At 43.9% G+C, this 18,260-nt stretch overlaps 1 long non-coding RNA gene across 1 annotated transcript; it reads right to left on the reverse strand.

Moving 5' to 3' along the window:
* Nucleotides 1-9,229: 9,229 nt before the first annotated feature.
* Nucleotides 9,230-17,446, reverse strand: LOC115859855 (uncharacterized). The gene is made up of 5 exons (XR_009559443.1): nucleotides 17,317-17,446; nucleotides 16,469-16,545; nucleotides 12,034-12,199; nucleotides 9,717-9,843; nucleotides 9,230-9,315 (listed from the first exon to the last, which is right to left on the reverse strand). It is a non-coding gene; the product is annotated as an uncharacterized lncRNA (long non-coding RNA).
* Between the last annotated feature and the right edge of the window lie 814 nt (nucleotides 17,447-18,260).

The raw sequence follows: 18,260 nt of genomic DNA on the forward strand, positions 1-18,260 counted from the left end.
CAGTTCCACAATTTAAAATATTATTTACATAATGTCTCCTAAATTCATACCTTCAACCTGGACCTCTCCCCTGAATTCTGGTTCCATTTCCAGCTGTCTACTCAACATCTCTGCATGGATATTTAAGCTATTTAATATGTACTGAACTTCCCATTGTCCATGCTAAACTCTCAGTTCTCATGCCTCTTCGACTTCTCCCACACACTTCCCCATTGAGGTAAGTGGCATCACCATTAACCCAGCCGGTTGGGCCAAGAACTTTGGAGTTACCCTTAACTCCTCTCTTTTTCTCCTGTACTACATCTAATCCGTCAGTAAATCCTACTGCACCTCTCTTCAAACTTTATCCAGAATTGACCACTTCTCGAGACGTCCATTGCTACTATTTTCATCCCAGCATCACCTCTCACTTGGATTATTGCAAAGTCTCCTGTTTCTGCCCTTTCCCTCTCTGCTAATTTATCCTCAACACAGGTGTTGCTTTTAAAATATGAGTCAGATCATGTCACTCTTCTGCTCAAAATTCTCCCCGGGCTTCGCATCTCAAAGCGAGAGCCAGTCATAATGGTCGTCAAGGCTTTTATGTGACTTCTCTCCTACCTGTCTCTTCTTACTTTACGCCGGCTGCACTAGCCGCCTTACCGTTCTCGTCTGCCAAGGACCCCCAAGTCGTGTCCTCACCTCAAGCTCTTTGCACAAGCTCTTCCCCTCTCTGCAGTGCTCTCCTAGACATGGGCATGGCTAGCGCCCTTTCTTCATTCAGATCTCAGCTCACTGTCATCTCAGGGAGGCCCTTCCCTGTTGTCCTACATAAGATATTTCAGATCCACCCCTCACTCTACCTCCAGCCTAGTTACACTCTATCACCTTGTGTTATGGGTGGAATTACGTCCCTTCAAAATTCACATTTTGGAGTCCTAGCCCCCAGTACCTCAAATGTGACTATATTTGGAATAGAGCCTTTAAAGAGGTAGTTAAGGTAAAAAGAGGTCATATGGGCTTCCCTGGTGGCGCAGTGGTTAAGAATCTGCCTACCAATGCAGGGGACGTGGGTTCGAGCCCTGGTCCAGGAAGATCCCACGTGCCGTGAAGCAGCTTAGCCCATGTACCACAACTACTGAGCCTGCACTCTAGAGCCTGTGCAGCACAACTACTGAGCCCACGCATCACAACTACTGAAGCCCGTGCACCTAGAGCCCGTGCTCCGCAACAAGAGAAGCCACCGCAATGAGAAGCCCGTGTACCGCAACGAAGAGTAGCCCCCACTCACTGCAACTAGTGAAAGCCCACGCACAGCAGCAAAGACCCAACGCAGCCAAAAATAAATAAATAAAGTAATTAATTAATTAATTTTTAAAAACCATATTTCTCAACTTAAAAAAAGAGGTCATATGGGTGGACCCTAATCCAATATGACTGGGTAAAGAAAAGAACATTAGGACTCTGACACAGAAGGAAGACCATGTGAAGACACAGGGAGAAGATGGGCATCTGTAAGCCAAGGAGAGAGGCCTTAGCAGAAACCAACCCTGCTGACACCGTGATCTTGGACTTCCAGCCTCCAGGACTGTGAGGAAATATTTCTGTTGTTTAAGCTACCTGATCTGTAATATTCTGTTACAGTAGCCCAAGCAAATCCAGGATCCACCTTGTCCTGTCTGTTTTCCCCTGTGGTATTTCTCAGTGCTTGATATTACACATCTGTGTATTTATTTATCTCCCTCATGAGAATGTAAACTCCACGAAGGCAGACTTTACCTTGTTCACCGATGTGTCCCCAGCACTGAGAATAATGCCTGGCATGCACTAGTGCTCACACATTTGTTGAGTGAGCGAGCACCTCTGACACTGCTCTCCTGGGCCCATAATCATCCTCCCAGGTTACTCAGTGCCTTCCTAACAGGTCACTCCCTTTTTTGTGCTCCGTTACCCTTTGAGACGTGGCCCCTGCTTATATCTCCAGCCTCGTCCCTCACGCCCCCTCATGCATCGCCCCCCGGCCAGACTGAACTCTTTCAAGAAAAGTTAGTCCCGCTCCTCTGGCTCTTGTGACACACTGTTTCCTACCCTGGCCCCCAACACACCCTCCCTTTGCCCATGTATCCCTCTCATCTTTTATTTTTTTTTTTTTTAATTAAGCAATTTTTTTTTGAGGAGAGAGAGAGACATTTATTTTAAGAAGTTGGCTCACACAATCCTGGAGACCAGCAAGTCTTTAGGAAGTAGGCTCAGGTAAGAGATGGTGTTGCCATCTTGAGTCTGATGGTCTGTCTTGAGAATTCCTTCTTCTTCTTTTTCTTTTTTTGGCCGTGCCTTGTGGCATGTGGGATCTTAGTTCCCTGATCAGGGATCAAACCCTTACCCCCTGCATTGGAAGTGTGGAGTCTTAACCACAGGACCACCAGGGAAGTCCCTATCCCTCTCATCTTGATGCCTCCCGTGTTTCTGTTTGTCCCTCAGTAGGGGGCTGCCTGTCTTGTCCATTATTGTGTTCCTAGAGCCAAGTACAAGACGTGGCACAAAGTGGACTTCAGCCAAGATTTACTGAATGGATTCTGACCTCTCCGTCTCCTTGTTTCCGCTTTGCACAAAGGGGCTTCTATGTACTCTTCCCCACTCACCACCAGGGGGAAGCATGGAGTAAAGAAAACACGCGGCTTCTACTGGGTTCAAATTCTGAAGCTAGTATTTGTGACCCTTGGACAGGTGTCTCTGAGCCTGTTTTTCCTCTCATGTAAAACAGAGATAATTATACCTACTAATTAGGGTTGTTGTGAGAATTGAGTAAATATAAGGGCGTTCAAACTTTCCTTTTTGCCCTTTGGCTATTTCTTCCCCACTAGATTCTTAGCTGTAACAGGTTTCCTCAACTAGTAGGAAACTGGGATTGTTCTTTCCAGCCACCCTCTCCGTAGGCAGTGTCTGCCCTTACGGAGAAGAGTGAGCCTGTGTGTGCGGGAGAACTCTGGCCCCTCGCCCACCAGTTGTGCAGCTGTGGGCAAGTCATTTAACTTCTCTGAGCTTATGCTTTCCCAACTATAAAACAGTGACGTTGCTATTTGCCTCCCTGACGATTTGTTCCGAGGATGGATGTGCAAAGCACTTCATAAACTCCTAACCAGCCCTTGCCCTTGACTCCTTTCTCTTAATGCTTTTGAAAATGAGTGTTGTTAAGGTTAAAATAATTTCCAGAGGGGATCTCATCCTTGGATGGCAAAGTAAAGGGCCTCCCAGGATAGAGGAGAGCGGTCACTCCTCTTCCCCCACATAACTGGGCTTGCTCGGGTAGGCTGATTTCATGGGGAACTCACCTGCCAAACCCTCCTGAGGGCCTCATGGCTTATCTTACTCAAGAGCTCTTGGTCTGGTACGCAGTGGGATGAAATAGCTGTTAGTAGACAGGGCCAGGCATTGCTATGTGCCGGCACCCCTTTAATAGTTGCATGTAGACAGTTTAAAAGAACAGCAAGGACATCAAAACTCTGAAAGTTCCACCTGGAGAGAGGGAGGAAGAAAGAGTTCCCACCCCACCCCACCCCCAGACCTCAGAGCACTGGGTCTTGGCATGGTGACCTGTTTGTATTTATTATAAGAAACTTGGGTCTTTGTAAGTGATACCTGGCCCCCCCTTTTCCTTAGCTGGACTCCTCTAGGGCACTGCCCGTGTACCTGCGAAGGAGGCTGGGAGGGGCTAAGAGCAACTACTTTGTTTACTATATGCCAGGGACGTATCATTCTTCAGCTTTGGGGCCAAGAGCTGTGGTTTGCTGTGTACCCTGGGTCTGCTAGGGCAAGTGTGAGTCCCTTTGGCTGGCTGGAGAATTGTCTGGGGAGAGGCTTTGTGCTCTGTTCAGACCCTGCCTTCTAGTGGCCAAGGGGACCAGCCATGCAGTCCTGACCCTCTCAGTCCACCCCGCCAGCCTCTAGGAACCTGGTCCCTGTCCAAGGGTGAGTGGAGAGAGGGGAGAAACACTTTCCCCAATAAAAAGCTGGTCTTCCCTGAGCTCCTTTCTCTCCACCTGGCTTTTGAAATGTACACTTCCCTGAAGGTGGGAGGTGGTGGAAGAGGGCTGGTGGCATGGAATCTCCATTTCTGAAGCAAAAATCCAAACTAATGTGTAAGGACTTGAGAGAGAACTGGTCTTGGAGTCACGAGCTGTGAGTTCAAGTCCTACCTCTGTATGTACTTTCTGTGTGACTTTGGACATTCTGTTAACTTTCCATTAACAAGCCTGCGTAGCCTCATTTGTATGGTGGGACTCAAATATAGCGCCTCCCTCACAGAACTATCCCAGGGGTCACATATGTAAAGCACTTCATAATGTAAAAAGTGTTATAAAAACGTGAGGCATTGCTCAAATTATTGCCAGAAAAGCCTCTTTGTGGCTCCTTCTGAGTGTTCCTCAGGCAGCCGTGGCAGTGGGCGCCCCATCCTAGATGGCCTGCCACGGGGGGTTAAGATCCTGGTGACTGTTTTAGAGGCACTTAAGCCACTTGTGGGATGGTAAGAGAGCACCCACCTTGGAGTAAAGAACCAGGGACTTGAATTCCAGCTTTACCACTTTCCTGGGCTCTGTGACCATGTGCCACTCACTTAACATGGCCAAGTCTCTCTTCATCTGTATATTGAGGATGATGATACTCTCTGCACGTTGGAGAGGGAAAGGGGTGGAGAGTGTAAAGCAAAATCACTATATAAAAGGGTCTGGGACATGGTAGCTTCTTAAGTACAAACTTTGAATCTGCATCTTCATGTACTTGGGGCTTAAAGAAACTACAATTCAGCAGCTTGTTACATGCCCTGAAGTTTTGAGTTGCTCCTTGTGGTGTAGAGATGTTTAGAGAGTGCAAGCATGTGCTTTGAAATCAAAAGTAGGGCCTAGGTAAACCAGTAAAGGAAGTGTGCTGCGGGGTAGGTCTGTTTATATTGGTTGGAAAGCAGGGCATTTTTCCCTGAGGCAGGTTTTCCATGGAGGAAAATCTGGATTCAAGAGAGATTAAAAGTCTCAAAGGTAAAGGAAAGATGTAAGAAAATGGCCTGTACTGAATCACTGCAAAGGACAGTATTCATCAGAGAATTAATTTGGAAGGAAATAGAGTGTGAAATAGCAGCAAGGCTTTCAACTCTGGCCTTAGAAACCCAGTCGGTGCTTCAGAGGCCCGCCAAGGCCCAGCCTGGGAGCTACCCCCAGAAAAGCAGCCGGGGGATGCCCAGAGACCACAAATTGCTGAGCTCGGGAGGAACTGATTGAGTGTGTAATTAAGGGGAGGGTTGTATAACACTTGGGTAAGTAGAACTTGATGGGGTCAAACCAGCAGGGCTTCTGGGAGATGAGAGAGCAGTCCCTGGAGCTGCTAGTAATGGAAGCCAGATGCATCATGTTAGACACAGCTTACCTGGGCCTGTGGGGAGAAGGATGGAAGAGATCAGGAAGGAGAAAGGTTGAAAGAGTGATTGCTCCCTAGATCAAAGTGTCCCCAGATGCTTAACACCCTCGTGGTTCAGTTCTAGGTGTAAGGTGGCATTCTGGAGCAATGGGCAAATTCCCCGGAGACTGAAGATCGGAGAGGCTGTGACTTGGCCAAGATCCCATAGCACGATGCAGATGTAATGGATGCTGAATCTTGACTGTGGGTCCAGAGTGTGTCTTGGTATACACCAGTGATGGTGACAGCTAGGAGGGAACTGTCAGAATGTAAAGGGGGCATCTTTGATCATGTGTGGGGATTAGGAATGGAAATCATTCACGTTATATTTGTGGAAAAAATGGTCATGTGGAGGCTGAACACTGAAGCAATTAGGCATGTTTAGGAACGCTTGAATTCCTATAGCTGTATCCCTAGCATTCCCCTAGTACAAGAGGCCCCTCATGATAGGCCCTCTGCCCACCTCTCCTACCTCTTGCTCTTCCCTCAGTTCTTGAGACGTTGGCTCCCCCTCGTCATTCAGACCTCAGCTTAAATGCGACTTTTTCGTATGAGAATATTTCCTTATGTGTTTATGTGTATGTTTAATTTAGTGTTTATATTTGCAGAGACACAATAGAAACTCAGTGGTTAGACAGACAGGCTCTGGAGCCAGACAGCCTAGGCTGAAGCTCCATCCGTTAGGATCTGTGTGATCTCGAGCACGTGTCTTAACTCCTCTGTGCCTCAGAACACTTAATCTATAAAATGGGAATAATGATAGTACTGTATTTACGTCATAAGATTTTGTGAAGAATAAACATGTAAAGTGTTTAGAAAAATACCTGGCCCATAGGAAATGCTCGATAAATGTTAGCTATTAGTATTAGTAGTATTAGCATTATCCTGTCTCCCTCTATAATCAGCAGGAACCTTGTCTGGTTTGTTCACTGCTGTGTGTTCCTCCAGCACATAGATCATGACCTGGCACGTGCAGCCTCAACACATATTAATTGAGTGAATTTTCTGAATTAATAAAGTAACTAAATCAGTGGTCAATCATTCTTCAGGGAGATGTTTCATGTTGTACGGTAGGCCTCTGCCCTTTTGGACATGTTTTTCAACGGTTTGCGTAAAAATATAACTGAATAAACATAGAGCGCAGGCTAGTCACATTTACTAAGTGCATAAAACTGGGAGGAACAGGTTATTGAATGAATGAATGAGAGTGAATAAATGATAAGTATGTTAGATATGTCCAGATATGTCCATGTTGATATCTTTCTTTTGTTCCTGGGCCAAATATTACAAGATGTAACTTACTGGGGATAAATACAGAGTTCTTGATCTCACAATCAGTTGCCCACAACAGTATATGGGTTGTAGTGAGCAGTTTGTTCAGTGTGAATCAATAATATGATGTGTTCCTCAAAATTCTAAGTGTGCTATGTCTGCACTGGTCCCTGAAATGAAGGAGGTGATGGCCCTGTTTTGTCCTGCGCAGCCCGGAGCACACCTAGAGGGCTGTGCTCAGATCTGAGAGCCAGACTTGGTAGCAGAGACAGACAAACATGTCAACTGGAAAAGGACCATCAAGGGGGAGGAATGGAGGCGCTGAGGGAACATGGAAGATTTTTTTATGTGGATCCCAGGGACCACACTCAGACCAGTACGTAAGCTATAGGGACATGTAGACTTTAGATCAATATAAGGATAGTCGATGAAGTAATCAGAGCTGCCATGCATGAACTGGGCTGTCACTGGAGGATTTTGAGCTTATGCTGGCATTTTGCCAGACGATGGAAAAGGGTCGCACACCAGCCAGGCGGTGGAATAAATGGCCTTAAAGTCTCTCCCCACCCTGAGAATCTGTGCTCCTATGATTCCACAGCATCCTTCATTCCCTGTGAACAGTCTGAGTCAGAGGCAGGCCTCGTTTTGTTTTTCATGTGGTCAAGGATGGGGTTTGGTCCTCTAATTTGATGATTCTGAACTTTAAAGAAGAGGGGAGTGCTTGAGAATCTGGTGACCTCAGTATAACCCTGTTAAAAGTGTTGCTACCATCACCTTGGGCCGGTTGGGCTTTGAGACTCCAGGGAATAGTGGCCCTTGAAATAGTACCTTCTTGCTACTGCTCCCACCATCCCGTCTCAGAATTTACACTCTGGTGCTTCTTTCTCTAAGGCTTTTCTGTGCTGCCTTTCAGTGCCCAGGAAAGCAGCAAGAGGGCTCCCTGGGTCTCTCTTCTGAAAGAAGAAACACAATTTCCAGCTCCAGCTAGAACCTTCCTACTGCCCAGACGGCACACATCTTGTGAACTTTTGAATTTACTCACTAGCGCAGCCATTTCAGATCTTCTCTTTCTGCATTGTGAGCCCCGGGATGAATCTCAAAAATGCTTTGATAACTCAGCTTGTACAAGGCATATGCATGTATGTTACCTGATATCAGTCTCATAAAAACTCTGTGACATCCAAATGTAAAGCTGCTGGTTCCGAGGGAACAAAGCTCTGAGGGATCAAAGTCAGTGGTCCAGGGAGAGGCAGAGGCAGGACTCAGAGTCCCACCTTGGACCTTGAGGTCAGCTTGGTTTTCTCCTCATATCCCCATACCTGTCCTCTGGGATGTGGCTTTCCTTTTGCTTTGCCTCCTTCACCACATGTGGTACCTTCTTCTTTTCACTTTCCAGTATCTTCCTTTCTCCAAAGCTTACATCCACCTGTGCTCTGGTTCCTTTTCTGCTTCTTGTGATCTTCCTGCCAAGGATGGTAGGAGGACTCTTGCATCCTCAATCCCTCCCACTCAATTGGTTCCTTCCTTTCTGTCTTAAAATAGTAATATTTCCATTATCTTAAACTTTATTTCTCCTTTCCTTCTAGCTATCATCTTATTTCTCTTGCCTAGTACTGCCAAACCTACTGAGTGTATTATAACTCACTATCTGTCTCCTTGTCTCTTTCACACTCAAACCCTTCTCCCTGATACTTACCCTTGCAATCTGGCTTCCTTTTTTTTTTTTTTTTTTTTTTTCTGCTTTATCAAAACTGTACTCTGGAAGACCAAAGCATCATTTAATCAATTTTGAGGCCCATCCTTAGTGCCCTCTCATTCTTCAATTCCTCTGTACCATTTGGCCCTGTGGACCATCTCCTATTTCTTGAAAACCACTTTCCCCCCGTCTCAGGACGTATACAACTCTATACATTTGTAGCTATTCCACCGACTGATTCTTTTTTATCTGGACAACCATTTCCTCATCAGTTACACGAGAGAGGTGGGCTAGATCATTTCTAAGCTTTCTTCCTATTCTATGAATTTCAGTTTCTTTGGTTGAAACTTCTCCCCGCTTCTGACTGTGCCAATCCTTCATGACTTAGTTCTTGGCCTTCCATGTGACTCTCTTTTCTCCCACTTCCATGGACAGATAATCTATACTCATCTCCATGTGGAAAAATTCACATCTCCATAACCAATCCAAACCTTTCATCCCCCTGCCTTTACTTCCAGCTGTGCACACACAGATGCCACGTCATCACTCACTTCATACTCAGCACTTCCTCAACCCCCAACAAGCACTTCTCCCCAACTCCCCCAATTTTTATCCGTGACACCCGAGGCTTGGGTAAGGTGGGGTGAGGAGGGGAAGCTAACTGCTTTTAAACTATATTCTGAGAATATAATGAAAAAGTAAAATATAGGCCCAAGTATCTGGGGGAAAAGATTTAATAAAAGAGAGAGACAAAATGAAATCACTTAACTCCAAATCTCTTTGCTATAAAGGGAACCAATCTTCAAGCCAAAAATGGCCAAACAAACATGGTTAGGAGGGATCAAAACCTTAAAGAGGTGAGCACGTAACACCGGGTTGCTTTTAATGACTTCAGATCTTCATATCCAGTGAATAATACCCTGAGGTAGATAAAGAAGTTATAAATGTTACTTCAGAGAATTATCTATGAGAAATTAAGATATTTTCAGATTTTGAGTCTCAGAGAGCCAAAAATACAGAGGCAAATGTGGTCCTAGTTTTTTAAAACCCGTGAAATGTTAGATTCCAGAATCTGAAGACCAAGAGCTCCTTGGCCCCCGGTAGAGCCTAGAGTGGACTCTGAAACTAATAAAAGTCTGTGAGCACTTAGAGAAGAAAGCAATAATTACCATTCGGAGTCAGTAGTTAGCTAAAGTATTTTTTTTGTTTGGGTTAATAGACCAATAAGTCAAAGATTCCCAAGAAATTGATAAAATCTTTTTGGTTAGTTTATGTTTCTCAGTCTTACATGTTGGCAGTTTCCTTTTCTTTCATGTCATACCTGTGCTTGTAATCACCTGTTCAGTGTCTGGCTTCTTCAATCAATAGGCTATGAGCTTGGTGAGGGCAGGGTGGGACCATTCCTGACCACTTCACTGCTGTATCCATAATTCTTAGCTTTGTAGGTACTGATTAAAAGAATAGATAAAAGGATTAATTGCTTAATGGGTAGGTGGAAAATGTGAACTGGATGATAATAGATTTATAAGTGATTGCAAAAGTATACTTAAAATATTAATGAATTACTGAATTAATGCCAATCTAAAGATTAGCTCTAACTATAAAACTCTTGGAAGAAAACAGGAGGAAAGCTTCATGACATTGGATTTGGCAATGATTTCTTGGATATGACACCAAAAGCACATGAAAGAAAAAAAGTGGATAAGTTGGACATCATCAAAATTTTTAAAGTTTGTGCTTCAAAGGACACTATCAACAGTGAAAAGGTAGCCCATGGAATGGGAGATACAAATCATGTATCTGATAAGGAATTGATACCCAGAATATATAAAGAACTCCTACAACTCAACAGACACAAACAACCCAAGTCAAAAAAGGGCAAAGGTGGGCTTCCCCGGTGGTGCAGTGGTTGAGAGTCCGCCTGCCGACGCAGGGGACACGGGTTCGTGCCCTGGTCCGGGAGGATCCCACATGCCGCGGAGCGGCTGGTGAGCCATGGCCGCTGAGCCTGTGCGTCCGGAGCCTGTGCTCCGCAATGGGAGAGGCCACAACAGTGAGAGGCCCGCGTACCGCAAAAAAAAAAAAAGGGCAAAGGTCACCATATGTGTGTGTGTTTATCTCTTAGCTTTCTATCCTGTTCCATTGATCTATATTTTTGTTTTTGTGTCAGTACCATACTCTCTTGATTACTGTAGCTTTGTAGTATAGTCTGAAATCAGGGAGCCTGATTCCTCCAGCTCCATTTTTCTTTCTCAAGATTGCTTTGGCTATTCAGGGTCTTTTGTGTTTCCATACAAATTGTGAAATTTTTTGTTCTAGTTCTGTGAAAAATGCCATTGGTAATTTGATAGGGATTGCATTGAATCTGTAGATTGTTTTGGGTAGTATAGTCATTTTCACAATGTTGATTCTTCCAATCCGAGAACGTGGTATATCTCTCCATCTGTTTGTATCATCTTTAATTTCTTTCATCAGTGTCTTACAGTTTTCTGTATATAGGTCTTTTGCCTCCTTAGGTAGGTTATTCCTAGGTATTTTATTCTTTTTGTTGCAATGGTAAATCGGAGTGTTTCCTTAATTTCTCTTTCAGATTTTTCATCATTAATGTATAGGAATGCAAGAGATTTCTGTGCATTAATTTTGTATCCTGCTACTTTACCAAATTCATTGATTAGCTCTAGAGTCATGTACCACAATGTCCATTGCAGCTCTGTTTACAATAGCCAGGATATGGAAGCATCCTAAGTGTCCATTGACAGATGAATGGATAAAGAAGATGTGGCACATATATACAATGGAATATTACTCAGCCATAAAAAGAAATGCAATTGAGTTATTTGTAGTGAGGTGGATGGACCTAGAGACTGTCATACAGAGTGAAATAAGTCAGAAAGAGAAAAATAAATACCGTATGCCAGCACATATATATGGAATCTAAAAAAAAAAAAAAAGGTTCTGAAGAACCTAGCGGCAGGACAGGAATAAAGACGCAGACATAGAGAATGGACTTGAGGACACAGGGAGGGAGAAAGGTAAGCTGGGATGAAGTGAGAGAGTGGCATGGACTTATATATACTACCAAATGTAGAATAGCTAGCTAGTGGGAAGCAGCCGCTTAGCACAGGGAGATCAGCTTGGAGCTTTGTGACCACCTAGAGGGGTGGGATAGGAAGGGTGGTAGGGAGACGCAAGAGGGAGGAGATATGGGGATATATGTATATATATAGCTGATTTACTTTGTTATAAAGCAGAATCTAACACACCATTGTAAAGCAATTATACTCCAATAAAGATGTTAAAAGAAAAAAAAAGGGCAAAGGACTTGAATAGACATTTCTCTAAAGAAGACATACAGATGGCCCATAAGCACGTGAAACAATGTTCAGCATTACTAGTCATCAGGACAATGTAAACCCAAACCACTTCACACCCATTAGGACGGCTATTATTAAACAAACAAACAGAAAATAACAAGTGTTGGCAAGGATGCAGAGAAATTGGAAGCCTTGTACATTCCTGGTGGGAATGCAAAATGGTATAGCCACTGTGGAAAACTGGCAATTCCTCAAAAAAATCAAGCTTAGAATTACCATATGATCCAGCAATTCTACTTCTGTAAGTTAATGAAGTTGACTTACATTAAAGATTAAATAAAGGGCTTCCCTGGTGGCGCAGTGGTTGAGAGTCCGCCTGCCGATGCAGGAAACACGGGTTCGTGCCCCGGTCCGGGAAGATCCCACATGCCGTGGAGCGGCTGGGCCCGTGAGCCATGGCCGCTGAGCCTGCGTGTCCAGAGCCTGTGCTCTGCAACGGGAGAAGCCACAACAGTGAGAGGCCCGCGTACCGCAAAAAAAAAAAAAAAAAGGGATTACTTAAAAAAAGTTAAAGCAGAGACTCAAATAGATATTTGTATACCCACGTTTATAGCAGCATTATTCACAATAGCCAAAAGATGGAAGTAACCCAAGTGTCCATTTCCAGAGGAATGGATTAAAAAAAATGGGATATATACACACAATGGATTTACTCAGTGCTAAAAAGGAGGGAAATTCTCATACATGCTATAACACGGATGAACCTTGAAGAAATTATGCTAAGTGAAATAAGCCAGTCACAAAAGGACAAATACTATATGATAATTCCATTTATTCAAGGTACCTCGAGCAGTCAGATTCATAGAGACAGAGTAGAATGGTGGGTGCCAGGGGCTGGAGGGAGGAGGAAACAGGGAGTTATTGTTAATGGGCACAGAGTTTCAGTTTTGCAAGATGAAGAGTCCTGGAGAGGGATGGTGGTGGTGGTTGAACTACGATGATATACTTACTACCACGGAATTGTACACTTAAAAATGGTTAAAATGGGGGCTTCCCTGGTGGCAGTGGTTGAGAATCTGCCTGCTAATGCAGGGGACACGGGTTCGAGCCCTGGTCTGGGAGGATCCCACATGCCGCGGAGCAACTAGGCCCGTGAGCCACAACTACTGAGCCTGCGCGTCTGGAGCCTGTGCACCGCAGCAAGAGAGGCCACGACAGTGAGAGGCCCGCGCACCGCGATGAAGGGTGGCCCCCGCTTGCCGCAACTAGAGAAAGCCCTCGCACAGAAACGAAGATGCAACACAGCAAAAATAAATAAATTAATTAATAAACTCCTACCCACAACATCTTTAAAAAATAAAAATGGTTAAAATGGTAAATTTTATGTTAGTTCTTTTTTAGCACAATAAAAAGAAATAGGTGAAAAAAAAAAGAGTAACTCTAATTGTGAACTTCAGGACTTTATTCTGGGCCCTTTCATCACTTGGAGAGAACCAAAACAAACAATGTTAGAACAATTTTCTAAGGACTTTAAGATTCTGGAATAATGGATTAAAATTAATATTGAAATTAAGGAGGAATAACTGTAAAATTCTGAATGCAGAATATAAATAAGCAAAATTTATATAGGATTAGGGCAATGACTTATTTTACATGAAAAAGATCTTGGCGTTTTCATTTCCTAAAATTCCAAAGTAACCCCACAGCAGAAATATATATATATATATATATATATATATATATATATATTTTTTTTTTTTTTGCGGTACGCGGGCCTCTCACTGTTGTGGCCTCTCCCGTTGTGGAGCACAGGCTCCGGCCGCGCAGACTCAGCGGCCACGGCTCACGGGCCCAGCCGCTCCACGGCATGTGGGATCTTCCCGGACCGGGGCACGAACCCGCGTCCCCTGCATCGGCAGGCGGACTCTCAACCACAGCGCCACCAGGGAAGCCCCGAAATATATATTTTTTAAAGATAACTTTCCCCTATTCGTAGAACCGTGTTCAGGTAAAAGGAAGTAACAGTCTCACTGTGCTCAGTGCTGATCAGACAAGACTGGGGCACCGCTCTCTTCAGTTCTCGGTATTGTACTTTCAAGGAGTTTATAAGCTGTAATAAAGCAGGATAAAACTGTGAGAACTGTTAGGGAACTCAAAACCAGATCTCACGGTTTTTGGTTGATGAATAAGGGGATTTAGCCTGGGGAAAAGAAAATTAAGAGGGACGGAATAATTGTTTTCAACTATCTGAAAGGCTGGCCTGTGAAATAAGGACTGTCTTTATTCTGTATTTACTCTTAAGAGCAGAATTGGGATAGACAGAAAGCTAAAAGAAGGCTGATTCTTCGTGTGGCAGAATTTTCTAAATATTAGAACTGATGACATTCAGTAGAATGGCCTCCCCGGTACTGGGTGGCCACCTGTCAGGAACGCTGTAGGGCAGTAGGTGGGTCCTTTCCGACACCATGATTCTAGCTTCCTTTCATTTTCTCAGTCTTGGCATTGTTTGACTCCTCCTTCTTTCCCCCAGTATCTAATGACATTTTCAGGGCTCTTCCTTCACAGCCCTCTTGGCTTTACCCTTTACTCTTCACCGCCATTGCCAGCAGCCTGACTTCCTCATCCCTGGATGACTTGTGCGTGCTGCCAGTCAGCTCTTCCAGCTTTAGGGCTGCTTGCTTCAATCCATTCTGCATGCTCCTGCCAGACTCATTTTATAAAATATTTACCATGTAATTCCCCTGATCAAGACCAAAGAGTGGTTTCCCAGTGCCTCCCACGTCAAAATGAAATTTCTTTTCTTGCCTTTTGGGGCCATTCTTCTTTCCCTGTCTTTTCCACCTCACATTCTATTACTCAAATGATCTATTTTGGTTAAGCTGTTCGCTTCAATGTCAACTAGCCTGATTGTCTTCACCGGTTCATTCCCACGCCATTCCCTCATGTGTGCTGTCCTTCTGTGTATCCCCCCCCCCCCGCTTTATTATAGAGACCACCTCATGTACCACAACCATACAAAATCTTTCCTGGCCACCCAAACTCACGCTGATCCTTCCTTTCTTTCATTCACCGAATAAATATTTACTGATTGCTGTTAGAATGCAGGTACTATGCTAGATGCTCGTGAACAAGTGATGAGCAAGAAAAATTCTGTTCCTGACTTCATGGAGTGGGTGAGATAGAATAAACAATTGCTGTAGAGGACACAAATAGGATGTTGTGCTACAAAATGATGATGTGCATATGTGTGTGTGTGCGTGCGCGCGCTGAGGATGGGTGGATGTTTTGATGGGGTAATCAGAAAAGGCCTTTCTGAGGAGGTAACAATTAAGCTGAGACCTGAAGGATGTGAAGGTGTCAGTTCTATTTTACAGCCATTGCTAGTATATATCTCTTCAATTAGATGTAGGCTCCTTGTAGGCAGCTGTTATACTTTCCTTTTACTCTGCTGTGCCCAGCACAGTGCAGGATCTAAGATAAATGCCCAATGTTTCTTATAAGGCCCTTGCTGAAACCATGGATTCTGTTATATAATGCTAAAGACCATTTCTTTCCTGGGCCAAGTGACGCCTAGTTCATACTTTGTATGGATGTGATCCTTGTATTTCCTTATTGGTATTATTACACTTTTAAATAATAATGATTATATTTTAAAGGCCTTGCAGACACTAAGTATAATAGGAATGAAGAGGATTGTAGGAATTCTCTAGCTTCATTGACAAGGAAAAGACAAACCAATCTTTATGACAGTATATTGACATTTCAAAACTAGCATTTAATTATTTACATACTGTAGTATATTAAAAGTACATATACATTTGTATAAATAAATCTGTGTGTGTGTATAAAATTTTTTAATAGCTCAACTACTGACAGCTGTAACAGAGAACTTCACCAAAGCCTTGGAAGAACTTTTGCAGTTTGGAGAACAAAATAAATCACAGTAATCCATGATTCCCTGTAACCAAATACACTTTGAATGAAGGCAATGGTGATGACTCAGTGTCTAGCAAGGTGCTGGGCCCGGCTGGACTGCATTTGATGCTGGGAACTGAGCCGCCAGAGGCCAGAGCTCCAGAGATTTTAAAGCCCAGCCGAAAGCACATGCTTAGATCAGACTGATTCATGGGGAAGGGCGAGAGTTTCCAGGAAAAGAAACTCTCGGCGGAGCTGTGGGGTTTCTATGTGGGAAGCGGGGAAAATGAAAGCTCCTGAAAGCTTGGCAAAGACTGAGAAATAAATACAGGCTCCCAGGAGTCTTCAACGGAAGAAACTTAGGCTGTGACCAAAAAAAAAAAAAAAAAAAAATTTTTTTGAAAAGTTAAATCCACCCTCAACACTAATTAACTGGACACTGAATACCACTGAGATTTCTAAGTTCTTTTTGCCTTTGACCCTAGCTCCAGCCACAGGAGAAAGAAAGAGGGAGTCTAGCACAGAGCTGTGGGCAGGTTGTACAGTATGAAGAACCAAACTTCCTGGAGTCACACATCAAACCAGTCCAGTCCTGTCCCCCTCTCCCCACCATGGGGAAGACCTGCACTTTCCTAAGGCTGGGCTTTTTTTTTTTTTTTTAACCTGTTCTTTGGAACCCTGGGGTCCCTCATAATTGCTTCAGGCTCTGAGGGGGGATTTTGCAAGGGAAGCCTGAGTTCTTGTATGTTTGGTGAAATAACTGAATTTTTCCATGCTTTAAATACGTGTGAGGGACTCATTTCTGAACCTTCTCTTTATCTTCTTTCTGTGATCATATACTCACCTTCTTCCTCTGGCAGTATTTGTTGCCAAGCACAACTAAGCACTGAGCCAGAAAGTTAACAGTTGAAGTGTGGTTACCTATAGGCAGAAAACAGATCGGGTCTGTTACAGTAACCCAGATAAGGAGCCATGTGAGGGGGAGAGAGTGAGAGAGAGAGAGGCTTTTTTAATTTACACAATCCTCATAGCATACCTTCTTTTTAATCTAGTTTATGATTTAACTCCCTCCAGTATAAAATATTGGGCCACAAACTGGCTTCTGGGCTCTATAAACTGTTTGCTTTAAATGTGTCATTAAAATTTTACCACCAAATTAAGATTCCTTGACTTTTCTTAAATATAAGTGTTTGTGATTTTGAAAAACATGACTGGTCTGGGTTAGAGAAAAGAAAGTGACAGTAGGCTCAACTTATTTAAGCAGCAGAAGAAATATGATGCAATTTGATGTTTTTTAAAGCAAAAGAGATGAGTCTGTGAGTTTAAAGATTTCGTAGAATAAGCAAGTTTTTGCATGTGATCTTCCTGTGGTTCTCTCACCCCTCCCCCAGCCTATCCTCCACACCCCAGGGCAGTAATCTTTCTGCAGAGCCAATCTCATCACCAGATTCCCGTGCTTAAAACTTGGAAGTTCAAACTCCTCAGCGGGCCACCCCAGGTTCTCCTGTGGCCTGTTCTCTTTCTGAGCTAATTTCTTCTCTCCACCCCCTTTGAAGAGCCCAGCTGGCTGCAACAAGCAGGCCTTTGCTGCCCCCACTTCCTGTTTAAAAGCCTACCACCACCCTCCACCAGGAAGTACTCCCTCCTTCAAGAGTAAACTCAAAACCACCTTTCGTGGAGTCTTCACCGTACCTTCTTCTCTGGCCTGTGGCACTCTGTCCGCACCTTCACTATGGCAATGCACGGAATGGTCAATTCACACACGCACTTCCCGGTCCCAGCCTTAGCACAGTTCTTGACACACACTAGGCACTCTCTAAATGGTTGCTGGTTGCTGAATAAATGAGTCTTTGGGTTAAATACAGCTTTCCTCTCCTCTCAGCACTTTAAAAGTAGTCAGAAAAGGAAAAGGAAGTGACTAAAGTGTAGACAGTTTAAACAGAACACAGTACCCACCCTGTCTAGGGTACTCCTGGCCACTGGGAAGGAGAAAGCAAGAATAAAGATAGAGACCAGGATCCCAGCTCTGCTTGGAGCTGCTGGAATTTCTCACAACAGCCAGGACCGGCTACTTCATCTGTGGGGCTCAGTACAAAATGGACATGTGGAGCCCCTGGTCAAAGATTATTAAGAATTTCAACATGTGGCAGCAGAGCATTAAACCAAGCCGGGCCTTGTGCAGCTGCACAGGTCGCATGGCCAGGAAGCTGCCCTGATGACAGAAGTTGCATCACGATCACAATATCAAGAAGTACAGGAGAGCAGGGAAGCTGGGAGAAATTTTGGATCAATTTTTTGGATCATAGCTTTAAAATATGTAAAATTGTTTTAAAACTTATTTTCTCTTGCCCCAACCCCTCATAAGGCCCCTTCAGTTATGTTTGCTTGTTTTCATTTATAAGTGCAGATCCTTTAAAAAAGTAATTTTATTTCACATTGTTTTAGGGAAAATACCACATACGCTTCATTAGTCCTTAAGAAATAATGCTATGATCCACACCTCACGACTTACCCCAGAAATGAAGTTACACATCATTACTGTATCTCCTTCATTTAATCCCAAAATTTTGGCAGGGGCAGGAGTGGGAGAGACTGCCTTGGCTTTCACGGGATTATGTTAACGTGAAACATCTTTA

The sequence above is a fragment of the Globicephala melas genome, chromosome 1, assembly GCF_963455315.2.
Source record: "Globicephala melas chromosome 1, mGloMel1.2, whole genome shotgun sequence".
Classification (NCBI taxonomy): Eukaryota; Metazoa; Chordata; class Mammalia; order Artiodactyla; family Delphinidae; genus Globicephala; species Globicephala melas.